The 23,314-nt window shown below is 35.9% G+C and overlaps 1 protein-coding gene across 3 annotated transcripts in view; it reads right to left on the bottom strand.

The window, feature by feature from the left end:
* pcdh11 (protocadherin 11) overlaps positions 1–23,160 on the bottom strand; it is a 970,759-nt gene extending 947,599 nt beyond the window's left edge. Inside the window, exon 1 of one of the 3 annotated variants that reach the window (XM_051935327.1) lies at positions 22,427–23,160. The gene's annotated coding sequence lies outside the window, so the exon portion shown is untranslated. The remainder of the gene's footprint in view (positions 1–22,426) is intronic. The other 2 variants (XM_051935328.1, XM_028815647.2) reach the window with 2 other exon arrangements.
* Positions 23,161–23,314: the final 154 nt, after the last annotated feature.

Consider the following 23,314-nt stretch of genomic DNA (forward strand, 5'->3'; position numbering starts at 1 on the left):
ATTGGTTTTAGAAAACACTTTAAAGTGAATCTGCTATGAAATGATCCTACATATGTATGAGTCAGAAAGCTGGACAACTCCCTCATTACCTTTTCTTGTCACACAAGGTTCTCAGCTCTAAGAGCTATATGTATGAGTTATTATTATTATTGCTTTTACTAATCTGGCCAGTGAAATAAAGAAAGGTAATGGGGACTGTTAATGCTGTAATAATGACATGATAATGATGCCTGAACTGGTTACTGAAACATTTAAGAAATAAGCAAAATCTAGTCATATTGACTCTACTGCCCCACCAACACCTGAAACACAGCTTCGAAACAATTTTCTCAGGGTCAGCTCTCTTTCTTCATAAGAAATACTGGAGGGCATAAAATAAAAGAGAAATTAGTTTATTTACGCACTTGTTCTTTCAGTCACCCATGCAACTGCTCTGAGTATGGCTGAGAAAATGTTTGCATTAGGTAAGTGTATTTTCATATTATACAGCACATGCATTGCAGCTTTCAGTTACCTGGGTGTGGTCTTAACTTCTTTAATATTATTTCGCAATGCCTTCTTTATTGGCTTGCACAAATGTTGCCATATGTCTCATTACATAAGACAAATAAATGTGCAGATTATTCAAAAGGCAAAAAGTTTTGATTAAAGACAAATTTTAAACCCAACATAAATAATTCATATTTTTTTAACATTAGTAAAATAACACAGAAAATAATAATAATGTACAGTAACCTAACATTCTTAAGCTTGCTTATTTCAATACTGTCCTGTACTGTCCTGTGTTCAATACCGAGTGTATTGGCCGCAAGGCTAGAAACAATCCTGGACAGTTGGTAGTCCATTTCAGGGCCAGATCACAGACACATCCACACTCACAATCTCCTAAGGTTGATTTAGACTCCCCATTCAAGCTAATACATGTCTTTGAAGTGTGAAAAGACAAGCAGAACATCCTGAGAAATGCCCAGCCACCCTCAGAGAAAATATGTGAACTCTGCACAGACAATGACCAGGGACGCTTGTATCGTCACTGTTTCACCAGAAAACACGATCATGTTAATTGCCTCCCAGCTTTTGCAGAACATTTAGTGAGTAAATGGTTTCTTAGCATTGTTTTACAACGTCGATTGAATACAAACATTTCCATTAACTTTAGGTTAATATAATAGTTTCTGAAAGAAACTTCACTGTAGCCAGATTATACCGTAAAGAAAATCTTTCCATCAAAGAAAGCCTACAGAAAACCACCAGAGAATGCATTTTGTACTGTAAATAGTTTTATTAATTTGAAATAGACAGAAAAAGTGTGCCAGTGACAATAAACAAAATGATCGTCAGCTCAAAGTTTAAAAAAATGTTTTTTTTTAAAAGAAAAATTGCTAATTACGTTTTTCAATAGTCAATCACTAGAACTGTTTGGTAATAATTTCCACTGATAAATCATTGTAGTTGAAAATACTTATAAGGAAAATCTTCTAAATTATTTGCACTCTACATCTAGCATATAAATGTCACACATTTGATAAATTCTTGGCTATACATTACTAAAAGAAGACTAACAGAGGAAACAAAAAGATACTTATCATTTCATTACGAAATGTTTCCAGAATGGGCTTATATATTTGATTTAAGATTGATTAAATTAACTTATTTTATCTTATAATAAATATTTTACCCAAAGCAGTTAAACAAAAAATGGTATGTTTTTCATTCATTATTACCATCTTTGACTTGAAAAAATTAAGTAACAACTGATGAGTTGCTGTGACCTCCTCATTTTTTTTGTGTATTACTTTGTTATTGTTTTTGTTGCTGCTGTCATCTTCAGCCACACTGAGGTGATCACAAATGAAGTCAGCTGATCCCTAGGTGAGATGTGTACCTCTGAGCACTCAGCCCTAAAGGCAGCTTGCTAGCAACAGCAGTGCTGAAGTGAGAGCAGGTGTTTTAGCTGAGTTGTGTACCGGCCTTTTCTCTCTGGAGCTGCAGTCTGGACGACGGCTGCTGCTACAATTACAAAGTTTAGTCCACCGAGACCAAGCAGACACTCTATGGGGAGTAGAAACAGCAAATGAGAAACATGTCCCAGTGATCAAATAAATAATACTAATACTAATAATAATAATAATAAGTTCAAGAATTAGAAATTACAGTAGTAGTGGTATAATACATGCTTACACTTCTTTTTGAGTTTTTAATTTTCCATTACCTTTCTCTGTTAAAGACAGCATATAATGTCAAAACTGGAAATTAAGAATAATCAGTCTACCATAGAGGATCCATCATTTATACAACCACCTCACTTGCCACCTTGGGTCTTAGCACAAGAAAAGCCTTTGTCATAATCTTTTCTCCCTCACATCCCATCCCCATTTTCCTCTAGCTTATCAAATGATTTCATTAACAAGACCGTTTCAATGAAACACTAGAATTTTAAAGACTTCAAATATGACTTTACTTTTAGCATTCTATGAAAATGAGGGTTTTCAGATAAACTACAAACATAAAGATAAATGGTATTTTATTAACCTGAACACAAATAATATACAGTATTAACTTACAGTTAAGATAATACTTTATTAATGAAATCTCAGTTTATTATTGCAAGAAATGCATCATGGTGCAGTTGTCAGTAATTTTGCCTCCTACATATCAAAACACTGGTGTTTCATTACCTAATAGCTGTTGCAACATGAGAAGAGTGTACAGCAGCTGTGAGTATGTCTGTGAGTGAGTGCTGTGATGAACTGGCTTGAGGTGATCCATGCCATGTGCCCAATGACTCTCTGCAATTCTATCATACAATAAATGTATATCAGAAAAAGTATGAATGAAAAAATAACATTTTCATTTTATGTAAAGATATTATCCATCCATCCATCCATTTTCCAACCCGCTATATTCCTAACTACAGGGTCACGGGGGTCTGCTGGAGCCAATCCCAGCCAACACAGGGCACAAGGCAGGAACCAATACCGGGCAGGGTGCCAACCCACCGCAGGACACACACAAACACACCCACCCACACACCAAGCACACACTAGGGCCAATTTAGAATCGCCAATCCACCTAACCTGCATGTCTTTGGACTGTGGGAGGAAACCGGAGCGCCCGGAGGAAACCCACGCAGACACGGGGAGAACATGCAAACTCCACACAAGGAGGACCCGGGAAGCGAACCCAGGTCCCCAGATCTCCCAACTGCGAGGCAGCAGCGCTACCCACTGCGAGATATTATCCATCCATTTTCTAAACCCACTTATCCAGAGCAGGGTCACTGGATTCTATCTCAGAAAACATTAGGCATAAGCAGAATCAATCCCTGGACAGGGTTGTCTGCCCATTACAGTGTGACAGCACACACACACACACACACATATCAGGGGTCAATTTAGCATCCCCATTCTGCTTATGTGGATGTCTTTGGACTGCGCGAGAAAAACAGAGCACCCAAAGAAAACACAGGGACACAGGAAGCACATGCAAACTCCACACAGGCAGCACCACGGATGTGAGCCCCAGTCTCCTTGTAGTGATTATTCCTGCTCTCTTGTGCCTCCCATAAAGCTATCATATCAATTTTAAATAAGGGTTGTGATTGAATTTGTTATTAAAAAAAAACATGTACAATGAATCCTTACTGTAGAATACTATATGTCTATCTACCTATGTGTTATATAATACATTTCTGGCTTGTTTACCAATTTCAAGGATTCTTATGCAGAAGTACTTCCTCACTACTCATTTAAGATTCATCACACAGCTTGTAAAATCTATACTCTGAGAATGAAATGCAGCCTCCTAAGAGCTTAGTTAAATCTATTTTAGGATCAAGAGTTTTCCAGAAGGTGACAATGCATCCAGATTTTCTTGTAGAACAATGCCATTTGATGTCAGGTGACAATCTATTATCAAAACATAGTACTGAAAAAGTTTTTTGCCCCCTTTTTCTTTGGACATATATTGACACAGTAATTCTGTATTGGAGAGCTAACCAGATGGTGAATCAAGCTTCTATTCAACTGGCTTTAAAACAGTTGTTGTTTCGATAAGACCACACAAAAAGCGTATTTTTTTAAAGTACTGAACAGGAAAGCATATTTAGAAATAGTCTTCCTAAGCCTTTCAAGTGCCATGCTTCCAGAACTTGCTCCAATCTAACCAGTATTAGTCAGTCAGTCAGTCAGTATTAGGAAAATGTAAAAATTGACATAGTGAACAATACTTTACCAGTGAATGTATTTTGTCTTAGATGCTTGTTTATTCCAAAGTAAAAAGAAGAATAAACCATCTCCTTGTTTTGGACTAATTGTGACACTTGAGGCTAATTAAAGCAGTACATTGTTATTTAGTGGAGTATAGTCCCTGCTTGCTCTTCCATAGTTGTGACTGAAGCTGCCAGTCCTAAATGAAATTAAGGCACTTTAACAAAAGTAATGACTAAATGTGGTTCCACTTTCATTGCAAATTTTTCAAACATATTAAATTGACATATAAATCACTTAAGTATTGCTTGCTTTCTTAGATATCAGTCAGAAGACTAAATAAAAGGGTACTGAAACGCTGGTCTACATGACAAGCACAACACGCCAATGTCATTTCCCTGGCATTAATTATGTCCAGTATGCATTTGCTATATGGATGTTTGCTGTGAATCTGACATGTCAAAACTATAATAGCATCAGCCTTCTGAATAGGCAACAACATATTAGTAGTAAAGAGAAAATTAATTAAATGTCTTTTGAACAAGCCAATCAGAAGCTACTCGTGACTTTGTCTGCCCCATTTCTGTGATTTAGTTTGGCTTTTTTCATTCATTTTCTTTCATTTGAATTAAAGTAATGTCAAGTAGCACAAAATGAACAAATAACACCTACAATATACTTCTTTTTTTCATTAAGGGACTGAAATGTTAAATGCTGCTTAAGATGCTGAGACAACTGATATTTCTTTTGATTTTTTTCTAGGAGTTGCAGTGGTATGATACATAGACTATGAGCTGCTTTCCAATACGGTAAATGGCTCGATTCAGATCTGGCTATCTGTGTCTTCTGCTTAAATTTTTTTTCCCCCAGAACACTGTGATGTTGCAAGTTTTTCTAGATTTTAAATGATAAGGATATGCATTCTTAAGAAGTTGGCCTAAACAGCCTTTACTGATGTTTTAACGTATCTAAAATAATTGGGGAGGGCTTAATCACTCCTTAAGCATCTCCAATTGTTTAGGGGGTGTCACCATTTTAATTAAGCCAATACGGCTGTTCTTCACAACCTGTAATTTCTCAATATGGCCACTGGGTGTCCTAATTGTTAATAGCCATGCACTTTAACAAATAATGAAAGTACCTTGTTTATTGAGGAAAAACAGAGATGGACGAATTGGCGACTAAGAAGAAATCAGCCTCAGCAGTTTGATAATACTATAGCTGTAAAACAAACAAGTGTGGTGGGCCAAAAGATGTAACCAAACTTATCTGCCAACTAAGCAAGATGGTTGTTGTTGTGAAGATTCGCAAATAATGGACTTACATATACAGTACATTTGTACATGCAGCATCCAGCTGAGTATGCAGGTTTAAGAAATGCTGCTAGTACAAGAGCTAAAGACTTGTCTCGCTAGCCATTAATTATTGTTGCTTTTGGATTTGGAAAAAGCACAAAATACAAGCAGGGCAATGTGAGATGAGCATGTACCAGAATGGTTTCATATTAATTGGGTGAATAAATGTTAAGAGTATGCCATTCTCTACAAAGTGTCATTTTAAAGTACAATATTTATTTTTCTCACTAACCCATGTAATTTCAGTATTTAGCTCCTCCTAAATGCCAAACCTGCTAGTGCAGAAGATGATCATTTAGAGCCAGGAGTTAAAATTAACTGATACTCAGTTGGAATAATCTGTTTGGGACACTGCACTCTGAGAAAACCCTCATCTTCTTTCAAAGTCACCAAAGATTTTACAGACTTGCTTTTATTTAGGTTGACTCATTTACATCTCCTGCAGAGCTGATCGCAGAGCACAGCACACTTTTCAACCACACTGCCTTACTGTTGGGTTTGTTTATTCCGTTAAAGCCAGCACCAGTGGCAAGACACCAGAACACCACTGTGACTTGCATTTCCATGGTTATACTGTATTTCTTCTTTTAGCAGGGTCTGCAGTTTTCCACACTGTAAATATAGAAAAATTTGAGGTGATGCATCTGGAGACTGGACAGCCAGTTGTGCTTATTGAATGAACCAGACAGGATTTTATCACAACGGTCTTGACTATATTCGCACATCCAGGCTGACAGTGGCATACCTGCAGCACACTTGCTGGATTATAGAACATCCACTACCTGTCTTGTCATCTCTTAGCAATATAATGGCCTTCATTATTACCAAAAATGTACAAAGTGTACAAAACTGTGACATACCCAATATTTTGAACTTCACAACAAATTGTTGTTGTTAATTTTTAATTTTGCTAGAGAAAAAGTCACTGGATTTGTGTCTGTCTGCTAAAGAAGCATTTAAAGTTTTTAGCGTAAATGAAATGCATGAACAGTATGTTTAAAGCCTATTCGTATATACAACCAAGATACAAGTGTATCATATCATCAGAAAAGTACCATCCAGCAGCAGTATAAGTAATAAATTGTTGATATCATCAACACAAACCTACAGTATGACTATCTGGTGAAAGCATGAAGACCTGACTTGGGCTAGTGAAAAGAAACCTACCTTGCATTAGAATTGGTATGGTTGTAAGAAGATTTTCAAAGGTTAAAACTGTAGAGTTCTCATTGTGTAAGCTCACAGAAAAAAGCCATTTTAATGTGTGATTTAAAATATATTTAATATATGATTTAAGAAAACAGAACTGTTTGCTAAAAGGCGAACAAGATGACAGTGCACCATGACCACAGAAGTGAAAAGTCCTCGGACCTCTTGTATAAAACTTCCTTACGCTTGGAACTAAAACATATGTAGGCCATTTTTTTTCTGAAAAACTGTGATTTATAAAACATGAACTTGATGAACTTGGTGTGGAAATTGGCTTATATTTATGGAAAGTTTCAGCTATGCAAAGGCCTATGCAGACTTTTTTTTGTTGATATTTTAGCTACTCCAGGCAGCAGGGCAATAAAGTGAACTGAAAATCCAATTTCATTGTGTATTCCAATGATGCGTCAGTCACATTCTGATGATGTCCGTCCATCCATCAATTTATTTTCTAACCCTGGTTGTTCTAAACCTGTAACAGAATAGGGATCTCATGATTTCTGTGCGATTGTCTCTATAATATAGGCTCCAAACTCAGCACACAACTCCATGAGGACAGTTCAAGGACGTTTCAATCAGCTTACAAGTCAGTCATCATCATGTAAAAGGGACACAAATACCATTAACAATATTTAAATGACAAAAAATGTTTGAGTTTGTCTATGTATTTTAATTGTTGCAAAAGAAGCACTTTCTCAAGCTAACTACCGAAAATCTGTTTGCTGAGAGGAGCATCTTCTGGGTATGTAAAAGTAGAAAATACAGCAGACAAAATTTACAAAATAAAATAGCCTCTCTCAAGCTAAATTGGAAACAGTGAACTAACCTACAATTGAATATGTGCATTTTTCTATCTGTTTTAAGGATTGGCAATTTGCAATTAAGATTTACTTTAGGGAGTATAGATTTTTGTACTCATTTAATCATCCATTCTCTAAACCCACTTATCTAGGGCTGGAGACACACAACCCAGCCTATCCTAGCCTATCAGCCTATCCTTGCACGTAAAAAAAGCAGGCAGGAACAACCCCTGGACTGAGTGACAGCCCATTGCAGGGTGAACACACACACACACATACTGTACATCAGGAGACAATATAAAATCACCAGTTCACCTACCCCTCGTATCTTTGGACCGTAGTAGGAAACTGGAGCAAACCCTTGTGAACATGCATGCAAACTCCATATAGGGAGCACCCCTGGATGCAACCCCTGGACCACTTACTACAAGGCAAAGGAAAAAATGCCAGTTATCTGAGATATTTTAGTAACAATGTGCATCCTTTCCATTCCACAATTTTTGTAACACCTAAAGTTCACATTCACTAAAGTTTTGCCTTCTGTGTTCTCCCATGGTTTGAAAGTAAAGACGTCACTCAGAAACATGGCCAACTTTGTATTGTGAATGTGTTGTGACTCGTGAATATTAACAAAGGGTGTTTTTTTTAAGCCATGCATGGTTACTAGTGAAAGGTGATGTATGGTGGCTAAAAGCAAAGGCACACATGCATACTTATAAGTTAATCTGAGACTTATAAAGGAACTTGGTGTGGGACATGATGTACATATGGTTTTATACATCCAATTTTCTTTGTGCACATGTAGTTTTTGCATTTTTAGTGTATGCAAAATGTTAGTGTGGAATCTAAGCCCGCTTTTATATATGAGGCCCATGGTTACTCAAAGATGCCTTGCTTGTGGCTCTTCACAGAGACTGACTGGGAATGAGTACTTCCTCAGTAATCATACAGTATACTGTAACATGCCCCACAGTCAAAGAAATGCAGAGAGTCAAATACGATTTTCATGCAATTTGTAGGTTTGCAAAAGTGATTAGTACTATTGACGTTCTACCCTGTATATATAAGGATTAAACCCCCTATCATTGAGCCTCAGAACTATCTTTGTAAAAAATGGATATTCTTCATACATGTGCATCTGTGACAACAAGAAGCTCATTAATAATATAAGGAATATTGAGGCCAAGTAGCTAGAAGCTCCAGCGACAAAATGAATGAACTGCAATGCTAAACAGCTGGCAAAAGAAGATGGGTTTCATGGTGTGTGGCTTTTGGAAGTCAGAGTACACTTACTACCTCCCTACCTGTTAACACCTGTAACATATTTGTCACCATTTACAGAAGAGAAATACAATGCAGACCATGGATAGACAAGACGAGGAAGGTTTCTTCAGAGCTTTGCATCAATCAGATGGTGCACTACAGTAGTTTTCTGAAAAATGTATGATGATCATTACAGCCAGTGTGGTAGACAACACTGCTCTATAGCATATCACTTCAGTAAATGCATGTAGAAGAACCTAAAGATTCCACTTCAAGCCCCCCAATTCTTGTTCTCTTACACTCTCTTACCCACTATATAACACTTCTTTTAACATCACTGCTATAGTTAGCCCATTTGACTTTCACCTGATGCCAACTAATCAATCTACCACTACCCATCTCAGTCATTTGACATGAACAAAATAGTTTTTTCTATCATTCGAAAAATCCATGAACTTTCCACCTTTGCCATTAGTGCACAAATTACTCATTTCATATAGTTTCTGTAGTCAGTTCATTTGTGTCATCTTTGCAACATCTCCCTTATCTCACAGCAGAACTTCATTATACAACTAAATAAATTGTTGTGTTCAGAATTTGAAAATTTCATTATTGTAACATTTCATATTTCTTGCTTTTTCATGTTTGCACATGGAGATGGTGCTTTTATTTTCTTGTACATGTCATGTGTACCTCATTTATTACAACATTTCCTAAACTGATATTTCAAATGTTCTTGCATTACTTCACATCTGGTCCCTCTTTTGAATGTCTATGTACTTTAAAGCTTTAGGAGACCACACTCTTTGCTTTTCATTTTACCATTGTGAGTTTTTCACTTGTTATCAAACTTCTCACAAGCCTGGTGAGAAACTAGTGTTACAGCATGAGTGATTCTCTCACCATACATTACCAAGCTACCCAACCTTGAGCTTAAATTCTATTAATTTTAATTGTACACAAAAATCAACATAAAAACTTAAATTTATATAATCTGAAATTGACATGAAAAACAAATTTATACAGTATGTACGCAAATTACAATGCATCCTTACAATTTCTTTTCATGAATGTACACCATTAGGCTACTGCTTGCTCAGTTTTCTCCAGTAGGGAGATTTATTTATGATGCTACAAGATTTATATGAAAGCACTAACAAACAAATGCAAAAAATACAAAATATTACCTAATATAAAGTTTAAAAACCCAAAACCTAAAGGTAAAACAGGCAATCAAAATAGGATCACAGAAAAAACAATGCAGTAATATATTGATACAGGAAATCTGAATGGCGATACAAAATTACATGCAACAGGAGGACTATTGAATTGCATAAAAAAAAACATATGCAATAAGACTAAAATGCATTATATTGATTTTGCTGTGGACTATAATGAAATACCCACTGTTCATGTCTCATTATTTCAAATGCCACTCTTCGCTTAGCATCGTTATTAACTAATTAGAGTTTTATATTCCCTATGCAGTCAGTAAATATGGTCAGAAATCTTTGAAAACTATGGAGCTATGGCTGCAATTGCTCTACTAGAGGACTTTCTCAACAGCATATTATTCGAAGGGAATATTTTTACAGATCACTTTGATTTTTTTCTCTATTGGTGATAATTGACTCATAAGCCATTATCATCTACCAAGAGTCATCCTTATGGACCTCTGCTCTGTCAGCTGCATTCCACCCTTGAGAGCTCTACTATTGTTAATCAGGATTTACCAGTGGAGGTGTAAGCTTTCTCTGTGCAGTTGTTCCTTACAACAGGAACTTTTCAGAGAGAATCCATAGACGGATTTGGACTATCTCAACCTATTCTCAGTCAAAACTTGCCAGCTACTGTGAAGACTACCTTTTTGCAGGTTTACAGAGTCCATCAGTTTCTCCTGTTTTATAAGAACTTAAGGTACAATTAAAAGTGGATCATCTATACCACATAAGATACAGTTTTGCTTTTTTTGTTTTAATTGGTTTGTTTGTTTTTGCTTAATATAACTAAATTACAAAAGATACTCTGGTCCTGATCTTCCAGGCTTCCAAACTCCCTGTGTATGAGACCCAGAGTGAAGGTGTGTTAGTTGTATAAAAATAAAAACTAATTAAGGAAGCAAAGAGCTTTCTTATTTCTCAAAGAGCTTCTCATGCGGCTTTAACTTCACACCCACATTCCACTTTATTATTAATATCACATAACCTACTAATAATATATTGTATTATAATTATATATACTATATTGTATAACTCACCTATTAAAAAAGTTTATTTTCCTTTACATACTTTCATATGCACAATAAAATAACATTTCTTGATACCTTTTCTACAAGGAAAATGGGTCTTCTTAAGGATGCCCAGGATACTTTCAAATAAACTCGAGGAAATCCCTAACCCCTTTGTATAAAGTCTGTCATTAGAAAAGTATTAACAAACACAAAGCCACAGAAGCATTAAAGTAAAAAGTTTCCTCAACTCAAACTGAGAAAAGGAGATCTGCAAAAGCCCCAGTCTCATTCTGAAGCCTCACTCACTGATACTATGAACAAACATAAAATTCTATGGTTTTATTTACACAACAGTGTGTAAAGAGCAGACATGACAATTATAATCAAATGTTATTTAATTAAGATTTTTTGCTTTTTTGTGATTTTCAGTCTATATTTTTTTATTGAATGATGATGTGTTCCTATGTTCAAAACTGTAGCTTCTACTCATGAGGATATAATGTTACTCTTATTCTTTTTTCATTTCAAAGAAAAAAATAATCTATAAAGTAATCTATCCTTATAATTTATCCAAACATTCATTATATTGAGAAACAGGGATAATGTGCAGCCAGAAATAAATTGTGGTTCACAAGCCATAATAATGTTCACCAGAGCAGTACCATAACACCTTGATTACTTATTTGTTTATCAGCTTACAATTGGGCAATGTAGAGAACCATAGAAATTTAGATATGGTAAATGAAGATTGGTCTTCATGTCATTTATAATATCACCTCCACAAACAGCGAATACATTTAGTAACTTTAAAACAAGTGCACCATGGTGGCATAGTGGTAGTGCTGCTGCCTCAAAGTCAGGAGACCTGAGTTTGCTTCCCAGGTTTTCACTGTATGGAGTTTTCATATTCTCTCTGTGTCTGTGTGGCCCTCCAGGTGCTCCGGTTTCCGCCCACAGCCCAAAGACGTATAGATTAGGTGAACTGGCAATCCTAAATTGGCCTTAGTGGGGGTGTGTGCTAGCTTGCACCCTGTGCTAGCTGGGATAGGCTCCAGCAGACCCCTGCAGCCCTGTTCAGGACAAAGCGGTTTAGAAAATGACTCACTTTAAAACAAAACAAAAAAAAAAGAAAACTATTTAGAAAAATAGCTACATTTATTTCAACCAATAAAATGTAGTTTGAATCTTACCTCATAATCTTCACAGCACACTGACTCAGAGAAGCTCAAATTTATAAATGTATGTAGAACAGCAATGGTAAAACTCAAAATGAATGTCACTATAACATACATAGAGATGCATACAAATACACACAAACATATATATATATATATATATATATATATATATATATATATATATATATTTATATTGTACATAATGCATATTACATCATTTGACAATAAAAAAGAGGAATGCAGAAATGTAAGATAACCATGAAAATGAACCTGGGGAGGAAGTCAATGTACTAGGTGAACTATGCCTACTGACTGCCTGTCACGTAGGTTAATGATAAAAATTTAAAAACAAATAAATAAAATTAATAAATGAGAAAAGAAACACGCAATTGAATAAATAACTGCTAGTATTACAAGACAACTTGGTTCTAAGTTCACAGTCCAGCTACTGTAAATACTGATGCATCTATTGATAAAATTTATTCTTTTTTACAATAGTGAACCATTGAATATAATAATATTCTGTATTACTGGTGTCATATTCACAAGCAGCCGGAATCCCACCTTTCTGCCCTAGTGGACTTATGAAGCAAAATTAATTTGGTGCACTTACCAGATGGGCTACAGATGCTTCATTAAGTCATTATTCAGTTCCTTTGTCATTTGAACTTACTGTTTATAGTGTTTACTCAATGATCATTTCCATCAGTTTATAACAAACAGAAAAGTATTAATTTAAAGCCACCTTTAATGTCTGGTCAGTGTATACTGCAGAGGTATATCAGACTGTTGTTTGTGAAATCAACAGTATAAGACACAAAATAATTGTATTAAATCCCATCACATGTCTAGTGATACAAATGACTGTCCTAAACACACCTCTGCTGCCCTTAAGATTTCATGTAGGAATGCAGTACTGTATTTGCAAACAGGAAGGTGAATACTTTGATGAGGCCATTTACTATTATACAAAGACATCATGATATTCTGTCTGTTTTCCAGCTGAATTAGTTTCAGCATGTTTTAATAATCTAAAGAAAATTTTGACAGAGATGAACAAATGGCCATTCATGAGACAAAAGAAGCTACCAATTTCAAAATAAACTAAATATAAAAAAATACACAGACTTAAATAAAGCTTGAAGATTATTTAGCCATGTATTTCTGTTATTTTTAACCCAGGACTATGCTATAACCCACCCTGCATAAAAACTGCACTCATTTAGCAAAGCTAAGGTATGCCGAAATCTAGGGCAGGAGCACAGATTACCTTACATGACAATGTGATTGACGGAGCTGCCCATCTTTATTATTAGAATGACGTTGCAGAAAATCACCCTTTCTTCCCAAACAGGAGCTTAACAGTAAGCCTCTCTTCTTGTGCAAATGGCATATGCCATTTTACTGAAATTCAACTTCAGTAGCAGTAAGTTAAATTTGAGAAGCATTACTGCATTATTGCAGCAGACTGAAGTAAGCCCACAAAGAAGGATTAATAGTAGACCAAGAAAAATAAGTTAGTCCTACGTACAAACAATCCAGTGGCCACTGCAAAACTGTATACAAACATACTGAAAACTGCTATATTTTAAATATACTTGATTTTTTTTTAATTGTTTTTTCTTTGTGACCAGTATACCTCTACCTCTAAAAAAAGGACTAAAAATAAATCAGATCGCTGAGCAGCCATGTGAAGCAAAAGTCCTACCTCCTTTACTTTGACAGTATAGAAATCCAGGCTAACAAGCACCAATAAGCCTGCTAAAATCACACAATTACTGTTTTAAAGAGGGAAGCCATACTGTACTGATGTTACACTGTAGGAATTTGTTGCATACTCTTTCGCTTTCATATATCAGAAATGTCAGGAATATTAAAAGATTCTGTAACGACGCTTTTTTTTTTATGATACTCTTTGTTTTGTCTGCCAGCTTCACAAAATGCTACTGGAAATGGAATACGAGAATGAGAGAGTGTTCACTGCAAGCCGCCGAACGGAAGTATTTAATCATTCCTGCAAAGAACAAGGGGCGACACATAGATGGTTTTAACCATGACCACAAAAAGGTTTTGTTTCATTCAGCCCATTTTGTCCACATTTGTAGCAATGAATTGCCATTGCTTTAATCCACTACACTGAATATGCATCAAATAGTGGCATAAAAACAGAATGGCATATGAAAGAAGTGAAGTTTTATCCTAAAAATGCTAAACATAACACAAAATATGACAAACTCAAGATTTTACTTCTTCTCTTTACATAAACCTTATTGGCAACTGAAAGCAATCACTTAGCCATTGAAGCAGAACAAACCAGGGCTTGAAAATGACTGAAATTGAGAGATAATGGAAAACTGTAAATTATAATCTTCTTACAGTGATTTGCAGAACGACAAGGCAATTAACTAAGAAACTGTACTTCTGATGTGTTACACTGCAGTGTACAAATATGTAAATGCATCCCAGCTTGCCTGATGCCCCTGATAAGACTAAAGAGCACTTTGGTCAGCCAGCAAAAAGACTCAATAAAATAAATAAATAAATGAACCATTAATTCCTGTTTAGGATCTACCACCTTGCAGTTTCCTTATTGATTTTTTTCAGGACTATGGGATGATTCTTCTTAAATTAGTAAAATTGACACTAGCTCTCTATGGCGCTGCCATGAAACAATCAAAGTACTTGAAGATAAATAAAGAATAATGTAATGTATACTGCTCAGCCAGCATCGCAATGCCAATGCCAAAGTACCACTGCATGAAACATCTTGTTTTTTGTAAAAGTAATGTGGTTTATTGCAACATTCTTTGCACTATTATTTAAGGCACCACTGGAAATGAAAATACATTGCCCTTTAAAGTATAGCACGTTTATTTTCATTCATACAAAAAAAGACCAAATATATACTGAAGTTGGAAATGATTCAATTAAACTGTAATGAAATTATATTTTTTAACAACTAGTAAACTAATATTGATTTATGCTACATCATTTTCATAAAGAAAGATATAAGCCTGTCCTTTTCATATACAGAACCACTTTTTTTCTGAGCCTGCTGAGTACTTATTTATTTAGTACAAAGTAACAGATAATGTATCGATATTTCTTTTTTATATTCAAAATTCTAATAAAACATATTCACCTAGTGCATTTCTATTACTTAAAATGCAATACGTTTACACATATCCTTAATAATGACAAAAAAATATCTATACGTAAAAGTCTAATTTTTCACTGGAAACATATGTATGCTGAATTATGTCATGCACTTGAAAGTAAGATAAAATATATAATGGACAAATAGAAAGTGCCAAAAAATAACAGCCATCTCCAAAATCTTTTCATTTAAAACATTGCACTAGTACATTATATAATGGCTGCTTTAATTATTTTCTTTTATATTCTTTCTATTCAATTGGGTGGAAGAAATAAGTACACTATACTCAGAGAGAGGTAATGTAAATTGCGCTATTCGTACTTATAAAGTCAAGGTTGGCCCAAAACTGGATACAGTATCCAGTCTAGTAAAATGATGATTTCTTTATTTTCAGTGATAAATAACTCAGCTAATATTAAGGTGCTGGCAACTAAAAATTTGATGGGTTGACGCAATGTGAGAAATACCATTCAGTGATCAATTGTAAGCCAACATTTGAGATACCCCACATAAGTAATATTAGCATCTACTGTATATGCATATGCTTTTATTCTGAAAATGTGCAAAGATAAATGGAAAATTAGATTAAACATATATCAATTTCAATACACCTCGATTATAAATTACAAACTCTAAAATGCTTGATGTTCAAACAAAGGTTTTCATGGAGCATTTTTACTACAGATTTAAGGCAACATGCACAGTACTCTAAAACTACAGGCAAATTCACAGCTAATCATACGTCTGTCAAAGTTTCTTCTATTTGTTGTGTAGATAGGTTTCTGTCCTGTTATAGTTCCCAACAGTAAGGATGCATTTATTCTTCTTCTCTCCTCCCTCCTTCTTACATGGTTAGGTAAAAAAAGATATGCTACAATACATGTCTCCACTGTTTGGAGTTAAAAATCATTCAAGCTGCACTCTACAATTTAATTAAAGTGAAAAATAGTTGAAATTCCAGTTTAGCAATGGAATACTTTGTAATAATGTATATAGTACATTTCAGGGAGAGCAAGTGATAAATTGGTCCATATGACTCTCTACATGTGTTTAAACAATTACAGTTGACATAATTTAACAGCACAAATGTGTTTCCTGCAGCTATAAATTCAATATCAAGGAGACTACATCTGCAAAGCAAAATTGCTCTAAATGTGCTATTTTACCATTAGAAAAGGCAAAGCTCTCATGAAAGAGGATGGCAATTAAGATTAATCTCCCTCTGCCCCTAGAGGGCAGAGCTGCTGTATACTGAACATGGTGAATGAAGAAGCTGTCAGCATGTCTGCCTACATCAGTCACGCCAACTTGACTGCCACTAGTGGTACTCTGCAGTTCAAACATGTTTAAAAATAAACATAAGTATCAGAGATTTTCATTAAGAAAGGCACTGCACCAAGTGTTTTATTTTTCACATTTTCTGTATGCATCTGACAGGTTACTTCATTCCCAAGAGGTGTTTCTCTGTGGTTAAGCCATGGAGAGTTTTGATTCACTGTATACATACCATAGACACCAATTAAAATAACTAAGTCAAGTACAGAATAAACATTAGTCAAAGCTGCAGTTTCACTCTCATCACATAAATTATACCATCCTTACACAAAGCATCAAAACACATCAATAGAGAAGTTACAGCTACAGACGCTGACTTAGGCAGGCAGATCAAAACCCAGGGCAACGAGGAAAAAAGTTTTTTTTTTTTTTTTACACAGCAACATCAAACCTGTCGCAAACAAGATAAAACAAAAATGTGAAAGAAGGCAAAGTGACATTTAGAAAGCCCTCAGTCCACATCACTTACATATGCTATTGCTGAGCAGAAATAATTAGGTTTATAATTTATGAAAGAGCCTACTGTATATAAACTTATATTACAAAAAGGAAAAATCTATTAACAAATAAAAGAATATCACAGTTCCTTGCCTGTGTTCTGAATTAGATAAACCCAAAATATGTTTAGTAAATATCTTTTTTATCCATGGTTTTTAAATTCATTTTATTGTGCGGCATAGTATAATCTTTAAATGCAAATGTATACACATACATATATATTAAAGGTTAAGATACAATTCTGGTGTTTCATGTTTTATTATTTAAATCCTGAGTTACTGACTTAGTATGCCTGTTGTCATCCATGTATAATATGTATACGTTATCCTGTGAATGGATCGCACAATGCACGTAGGAGTTGAAAAATTCTTGCAGAACACTTTAAGGGCATTAAGAAAGTGGGTCATGGTTATCTGCTTTGGCTCAGGTTTGGATCACACATTGGCTGGATCAGCAGACGCCATGAACACTAAAGCATTTCACTGAACTGAATAAAAATAAAATAAAATTAGAACTTTCTTCTGACTTCTATCCCACGTTACTACTGTGTGTGCCATTACCATGAATCATAATCCTAACCGGTAAGCTTATGGAAATTCACATTCAGGACTCCCTTTGAATGAACTGGTTGATGCCCATTGAACTTGCAGTGGATTTGTTCCACTTTCTGCGAAGTAGAGCCTGTGGTATGCTGCGTAAGGCTGAAAATTTTTAATAGTTCAACCATCCCTGAAAATGCAACACATTTTTGTTAGGCTACTGGCATCACTATGATAATACTGGCCTTAACATACAGCATTTTGATCTAAGCCAACTATATTCATGATTCTTCCACATCTTCTTCGAAAAGCTGTGATTTCAATATGAGAACACCATATACTAAATTCACAAACTTAATAGCATTGTGTACATCTGTAACCCTGCACCCACCCCTTTAATAGAAATATCTGCTATATTCAGACAAGGAAAATTATTGAGTCTCGTAACTGTGTCTCTACTTTTAAGAAACCTAGATTGATGTTGCATATACACTATGTAAAAGACTTCTAGTTCATATCTTTGATCTCTCTTCTGCAAGAGCTGTGATGTATGAAACCAATCCACAGAGACAGTGTTCCACTGCATTTAAATTATCCCTGCCGTCTATAGCAAACAACAAAAGTGGAGAGGACCATGTTAAGACATAGGTGTTAAGGAATATGTGAAGAAATGAAAAAGTACAAATATGATATTTTATAATTATCCCACCTTGCACCCAAAAGACAGCATAATGTCTCTTGAGATATAATGCAAAAAAGTAAAACCTCTCTCCACACCAAATGATTCCATAAATAATAATCTGGGAATAAAAACACGTTTCTTAGGACATTTAACATGTTTTGATTAAGAAAGGTTTTGTTCCTATCTTATTTTTTTACTTATTTCATTAGTGCTGAAGAAAAATCAAGCTCAAAAGTTTTTTTTTTCTTTTTATGACAATTGCCTAGTTGTTAAGTGCATACACATAGTATTTCTTCTGTAAATGTAAAAAATGAATTTGACACCTCAGTAAGCATCATCTCCTTGATGATTCCGTTACCCCAAAGGTGTTGGTTTACCATTGAAGATGTCACTCAGACAATAATTCTACAAAAATGCTCCTTGCAGATAAATGCAGGCTCTGAAATAAATATTTTATTTAGTATGCAATGGAAGTGGTGTACAAAAAGCTAAAACACTAATCACGATACAGAGACCCTATAGTAAAAGTGTGGTCATCACCAAAGTTTAAAATTTAATAGATTTATTTTACAGATAATAAATCAAGAAAAACTTTTCAAGTAATGATATATAAGAGACACATTAAAACAATTACAATTGTGTTCCTAATACAGTATCACTAAGGAGTGTGAAATAATTCTGTAATGAAAACTTTTAAGACAATTATTGAAGAAAAGTATACTGCCATTAATGCTGTAGAATTATTCGTTAAGACACATATATCTTACAAATAATTCACACCACCGGTGGAAAACTGTCACAAAGCAGAGTGTCTTACAGAAACTCATAAGCGAAATTAACACAAAGTAATCCCTATGGATAAAAGTGCATAAAGCTTGCGCTACAATTAAAATACAAGATTTTTTTGTGGGTGAAATGCATTATTATAAGCACCACCATATGGACATGATTACAAAGCAATCATTAGAGTTTAGGTGTAGTAATGTAAGTCCATGTATAAAAATAAAAGGATTTTCTAATTTTCCCAAAGGACACAAAAGCTCTACGGAAGGTGCAGATTTTAGTTTAACTGTATGGTATATTGTATTCACTAACATGAACCTCTTATGTTGCCTGAATATTTCTCCTTATAAAATCTTAATTTGATCAAGGCTTATATTATAGGATTCTCTAAAGTATTGAACAGATTTTATAATAGTCCCATGGGACTTTAGAACTGTAGGTTTGTAATTAAAATCTAGGGTATAATATACTGCAGCTTACACTCACTATGACCAGAAAGTATGTGCTTATAAGCCTAACGGGAAAATGGCAGGTGCTTTCCCAAGTTTGTATTTGAGGTCCACAGGGTTTAATAGTAAACACACATTTAAAAAAATACATAATTAATGAAGAAAAAAATTCTGGTTATTGTGATGAAAACAGACCATTATGACCATTATAACTCATGCACTTTATGAAATACCTCTTAGAAGGGTGTGTGTAGCATTAAAATTGCTGGCTACGGTTAGTTACTTGCAAGGATAGGTTATTTGCTGTGTGTCCACTGTTCAGCAATAGCGTTTTTTGAAGAACTAAGAAATCTTGCTCGTATGAGTGAAATTATCTGCCTTATATTCCTTCAAGAAGAAACAGTTTTATGGCCTTTCTTAAAAGTCAGTGTTGTTGCTTCGTAAGAAGGTTACCGTGAGCACCAGAAGTCATTAAAAGCCGTACCGCGACCATGAATTGGACTATGCGGGTGGGTGGGTGTCCTGCTCTGTGGACACACATTGCATAACGTAATTACAAATAATACATATTTTCGCCTTTTGCTTTCCAAGTCTTTTTAGCAATACGTCCTAAACAAAATTCAAATCGCGAGTGATGTATGTCGCTCTTTCCTCCCTACTTTTTAAGGGCTGTACAGACCGATATGTCACGCGCACACAAGTTCTGAAATATGTCCGTTTTCATGACCGCAGGTCGCTACTATTTATTTCTTGTTATTTCGGGTTTGTAACATAATACCAGCCGCGAAGGGCGCTTCATGTATTATGTATACAAAAAGCAGAGAACCTTTCATCGATATACATCAAGAGACGAGGCGTGGATGTGCTACGCGGAGGCAGGTGGGCACAATTACAGCGGGTGCATCTGTCACTTGACTTACCTGTATTTTATTGCTCTACACAACAGACGCAACGTGGGAACACACATTGAGGCAGATCTCGCGACGACAAATCGTAATTAGTGACAAATTTCATATCTTCCCTTTCAGCAATGAAACTGCCCGGTGCTCTACGCCGATTCTGATATCGTCAGCCGCAGGTAACTTAGAAACTCTGGTCTGCCCACTTAGACACAGCAGATCACAAAAAAACCAGAGGATGAAGCACATTGACCCACGTTCCAGATAGGCTTTCACCTGTTCTGTGCAGATTTCCAGCGTGACATGAGACACCTGCGTTTTACCCGGATAAACGAGTTGTATCGCCTCGGCGTCCGCATCGACGGTGCTTCTTCCGACCGCGCTCTTGTAACGAGAACGAAACGCACCCGCCGGGGGATGCAGCTCACGTTATTTAGTGAACCAGGCACGCATTCTCTAATCCAGCTGCATGAACACTGCGTTACTAGCCTTGTATCTTGATCATTTCTGTCTTTAAGCAGTGATGCGATGATGTCTATTCAAATAACAAAGTAGCCCAAGAAACGGCAAAAAAGCACGTAGGGTTTCCTCATCCCGTGCTTGTAAAAGTAGAGTGGGAAAAACTTAAACACGTGTGGTGAATACAAATGCGATGGCTTCAGATTATTGGATTTTCTATTTGTGAAAATTTCTTAATTTTTCTAATCCACCAACCTCCGCATCGAATCAAAAAGCAACGTTCAATATTAAGGCGCATCTCCGAAGGTTGCTTATATTACCAGTAATAGCAAATTTAATAACTGCATTCTCTTGGGTACCTGCATGCCTTTAACCCATATTTCTATACGTTGTTGATTTTGTCAAGCGATATCTTCTTAGATAAATAACAAACTGCAACACTCCCAGGCAAATTGTAATTGTTATTGTTTTTTAAATCTTGCCTGCTGTTATAAGATGGGTGCTCAATTGCTCAATTCAGCAATGCTTTTCCTCGATTTTTTTCTAATTTATTTTCATTAAAATGCTTTACCCGTTATACACTTCAATATGCCGTTGTTATCTTGGTTGAGAGAAATGCAATTATGTGACCCGTGTACATTTATGGAGGGCTCAAGAGAAAGCCAGAGTAAGCATCAGAAAGAAGAGGATCCCCGCGACTCACACAAGATCTCCCTTTGGCTCGCACGCAACGCGGTAATCGGCGGCGCCTTTCCAACGGCACACCGCAAGAGCAATCAGATGATAAATGCATCTGCAATTTGGTATAAATGTTCAGTAACAATTGTAATCTCTCCTTTCTCACACCTAAACGTAACACCAGTAACACAGTTTCCTTTCAGGCACAGTTTTTTTTTTCCTCCCCGTATTTTCAGTAGTATGGATGTACTTCCCAATGCAGAATAAAGCTGCTAATCGCCGTACGGGTCTTTGCATCAATCGTCATGCCGGCGGTGCACGTTTATGGGTTTAGCATTGCTGGTAACCGAGCAGCTCGTGGGGCAGGCAGTGTCACTTCGGTACTTTACACTAAAGAACTTGTCGTTCTGCCCAACCCCCATCAGTGCTAAAACATTGAGAATGTGATATGGGCTATTGATCATATTCCCAGGTATTTTTATATATACTCTAGTTTTTATCTAAATGTCTTATATTGTTTAACGTACAAAAAAAAACGCCGCAACTTTTAACTGTTTTTACTGTAAGCTAGACTCGTATGTATAAAATCAATCTTTAATCAAATATAATACACATAGTTCTGCGACGTGTGTATTTCTTTGCAAAATAAATATAACAAAATCCCGATCGTCTTCTGTATCAAGGCAATTAATACACTTGCTTACCTTGAATTCCAATGGGCAAACCGTGCCAATTTAATTGCAATCCCCAGCACGTAACAACATCAGGAACTGAAGAGCTGCCAGGGCAGAAGTGAATGAATAAATAAATAAATATGTTACCATGCAAATACATTAAGATTAAGAGGAACATAAAATCCAGTTACTGACAGCCATCCATATTATTTGTTGGCAAAGTCTAGGGCTCAGTTTTAATGTGGTGAAAATAACACAACGATATAAAATGAAGTAATTCCTCTTGCTTGAAGTAACAAACTGCGATGCAATCCCAAGTATAAAATAACGCCACTGGTGTTTCCAAATCACAGCGATTTACAATCGCGGCATGTTTATAGATTATTCATCTCTGATGCAAGTTAGAAAGAAAAAAAATCTTCACAAACTGTTCCTTTTCTCAGTCCGCACAGTTAATATGCCGCTGAAGACATGGATATTAATAACTTGGACATCTGTGTCAGATCCACAGTTTGGAGTGGTGATGCTCTTGAAGTCACACAAAACCTCTTCATTATTTTTGCCTGCAACAAACTAGCCACTAGCTTTCTGTTATGTATTGTGTTGCTTTCTTAAACATGAAGTATTTTGTTAGTCCGTGCTGTTAGGGGGAAGGTGCCCAGTTCAAAGCACACGGATGCGAGAGCCGCTCGCTGCTCTCTGAAGTTGCTGAATGAAGTGTTAGGAGGTTTCTGTGCGTAACGCTCTCCTCGTCTCAGCCGTTCAAGTCAGATGAACTCAGCCTCTTAGTACTGCTGAGTAGTCCTCCTCCGGCTGACGTCACCGAGAGGGTGGGGCCGCGAGCCGAATACAAATGATAGATCTTGCCTTAAAGTCACACTGTCCTGCAGGAGCGAGGCAGCGGTGCGCTTTCATCTG

Source organism: Erpetoichthys calabaricus, chromosome 12 (genome assembly GCF_900747795.2).
Source record: "Erpetoichthys calabaricus chromosome 12, fErpCal1.3, whole genome shotgun sequence".
In the NCBI taxonomy this organism is placed as follows: Eukaryota; Metazoa; Chordata; class Cladistia; order Polypteriformes; family Polypteridae; genus Erpetoichthys; species Erpetoichthys calabaricus.